Source organism: Monodelphis domestica, chromosome 6 (assembly GCF_027887165.1).
Source record: "Monodelphis domestica isolate mMonDom1 chromosome 6, mMonDom1.pri, whole genome shotgun sequence".
NCBI classification, from domain to species: Eukaryota; Metazoa; Chordata; class Mammalia; order Didelphimorphia; family Didelphidae; genus Monodelphis; species Monodelphis domestica.
The window spans coordinates 310,232,350-310,235,820 of NC_077232.1; positions in this window are offsets into that span (position 1 = coordinate 310,232,350).

Below are 3,471 nucleotides of genomic sequence, written 5' to 3' on the forward strand. Positions count from 1 at the left end.
TCAAATTTTAACCAGGCATTTGGTCTTTTAGTGTGCCTTCCCATGATCTCAATCATTGCTTGCCTATACGCCTTCATGTGTTCATACTGGGGTTTGCTGTTCATATCCACAGGGAAATCTATAGGCCATGCAGGTAAAACAGGGTCTTTTCTCATCTCATCAATAAATTTATTACATTCCCTCTATATAAATAACTCCTTCATCAATAAAGCAAAATCATTATAATCCAGATCAAACAAATCTATTGCTCTCTTCATCTCCTTTCTCACTCTATTTGGTTCTTCGATAAGGCTAGGGGTACATTCCTTAATTGATTCCAGGTCTCCTGGGGTGACTCTCATGTGCATTTTAACTTGAAATATTTCATCCCTAGAGACTACAGAGAGATCCTAAGTGGACAGAGGTTAGCCATCCCACTAGCCTCTTCTTGCTGTAATCTATTCAGTTGTTTCATTTCCCCAGTGTTTCCAGTATTCCCATACTCATGTTCCTTGTTTACAATCTCATTTTCTTTTATATGTAACTCCATTAAATCAAGCTGACATTTCATATGAATTACCATCATTTTATGTTCCGAATCCTTAGTTACCCAGATGACCATAGCCTTTAAGCATTTGTTGGTGTACAAAATGGCCACTTTACCCTTGTACAAGACATACAAACAGATACAAACAATGGGGATATGTGACAGGTCAGTCTTCAACTTAACGTCCATTATAGGTTTCATCCACTCATATTCCAATATCATTGCACACACATTAGGAAACAATATAAACAAAATGTAAGAGATATGCAGAAGATCATTACAATATCCCTTATTATATCTCCTGTCATATTTACATTCATAGTTAAAACGTTTACACTAGTAAATTAGTGGTATTATACTCCACTGTGAACAGGTTTTAAATAAACAATTACAAAAAGTTAAAATTTGAAAAAAAAAAAAAATTTCACATATGGCTGCCTAAGATGGCTGCCTAGAACATGTGGCAATAGCTCTTTAAAGTTTAAATATCCCTACTAGTTTGCCCAGAGTCTCAGAATTCCACTGGCCCTACTCAGTGGAATATACCACTCCATTGAGTGACTTTAGAATGTTCCAACTAACTGTCTTTCCCTATTCAATCCTATCTAACTAAAAAAAACAACAACATAAGATCTAGGTTTTACAGCCTACGTGGCTCAGCCACCTGAAATGTTACAATTAGATTGGAAGGGTTTTAGGGAAGAAACACAGAGGGAATACATATAAATAAATTTATTTTATTTTAATAGAGGGGAAAGGGAGGAAGGAGGAAAAGGGTTCCTAGTTTATAACCCCATAGGTAGTAAGCCTATCTTCCTACACCACAATCCTAAAGGCCAGTCCAACAAAAACTCTCACATATATAGAGTCCTTAGCAGGTAGATGCTGGTATCCAGTTGAAGGTCCTCAGAGGTCCAGAGAATGGCTGAAGTCTTCCACAATCTTCCCTTAGTCCACCTAAGAGTACTGGGGAAAACTCCTGCCCATTTTTACTTGAAGGTCTCATTGTCCAAGGTCCAATGGAGTCCGAGAGAGAGACAAGATCTGCCACCATCGGGTTTCCCAGTCAGCTCAAACTCCAGTTGGGGCAAACTCTTGTCTCCAACAGTTTTGGAACCTTCCCTTGCCAGCTCTGAAGATTCTCTGTCTTGAGGACCTGCCAATCATGCTTTGCAACCCTACTGCTACAGATAGGAGGTTCCAGATTCAAATGTGGCCTCAGATCCTTCCTAATTGTGTGATCCTGAGCAAGTCACTTAACTCCCATCATTCAGCCCTTATTGCTCTTCTGCCTTGGAATACACAGAATTTACAGTAGGTAAGGGTTTAAAAAAAATAAAATCATTGGCTCTCAATCCACTGAGCCATCTGGGTGTCCCTCCGTCTTTGGAAATAAGTTTGTTTTCAGGAAGACGTGCAACAAAGAATTTTTTTTCTATGTCACCTTGTTTCCATTCTAATTTTCACAGAATTGGTTTTGCTTGTGTAAAGATTTTCTAAAATAAAAATTATCAATTTTCATTTTCTGTGATCCCCTCATTTGGTCATGGATCCTTCTCTTACCCATAACTCTTCATTGGCTTGTGGTGCCACTTCATGTCTAAGGTCACGTATCTATTTGGAGCTGCTTGGCATCGGGTGAGTTGATCCCTAGCATGTGTGTCTGTTGTTCTTTCTTGATCTAAGCACACTAAGGATAAGGACAGGAGAGACTGGAGAAGAAGCTTGCGAGCTTCACCACCCTGCAGGAACCATCAGAAGTTGGGCCGCTCGAGGGAGCTGGTGGCTCCAAGAGCCCAGCCCTGTGAAGGGTCAGCTCCGAAGAGTGGCCCGCTTGGCCCAGCTAGCTGACTCTGAGGCCCACTCATGCTGCTTCTCAGATTCAAAATAGTTTATAAAAAGCACGTCCTGAGGTCTTCGTTATAAACCCCTGCCTAGCTTTACTGTCATGCTCCCCAGAGTAAATGTGCAGCTGTGACCCCCCAATAATCATATTTTTCATACTACGAGAAAAAAACTACCAAATTAAGACGAAACATTGGATAACCTCATTCAGATCCTACAGCCTTGAAGCAGCCTCTTAGTCAGACGAGAAAGAAATGTCCGAGCATTTACACAGCCATAGGCACACATACAAATACATCTATGTGAGTGCAGAAAATCCAGCTGGCTGTGTGATCTTGGACAAGTCCATTCACTTATAAAATGGAGTTCAAGTACACGACCCCTAGGATACCTTCAAATTCCATATTTCTCTCTCTAGCCTCCCGCCCGTTGTTTACACTGCCTGCTACGAAATGCGATGTCCTACTTGGGATTTTCAAATGCAGAGTGATTTTTGTTACGACATTACATATTTTCAATGAAATTACAGTAGCATATTGTATGCTATAGTATACAGAATCACCCGGTACTGCTGAAATTTTTAAAAATGGAAAATGGAGGAAATTCTTAAAAATAAATGATCATCCTTGGTCCAATTATAGCCCAAACCAACACCTGTCCTAATGTTATCCCATCATCATTTCTGACTCATGAACCATGTAATCCTGGGCAGAGAATTGAGGGAGAATTTCCTTATCTCTGAAATCACAGGTCCAGGCCTTTCCCTAGATGGACATCTATATACATTGAAATAGAGAAAAAATAAACTGAGGAAACTGTTTCTTGTTGCTGTAAATGACTATGCTCTGTCTGGCTGTGCCTAGACAGAGCTGCTAGAGGGGAACCTGAAACTGCTTGGTTGTAATGGAGGTAGGAATGAGAAATGCTGAGGGATGCGAGGACAGGGATGCTGCCACACAGGGTGCTGCTACACAGAGATGCTGCTACACAGGAGAACTGCTCTGGGGAATGCTCTGGGGTTTGCCTACGGATCCCTACTGATGGCTGATGGAGCAGTATATCTTTCTAACCTCCTCCCCCCTTCACTCCCTCCCTTCTCC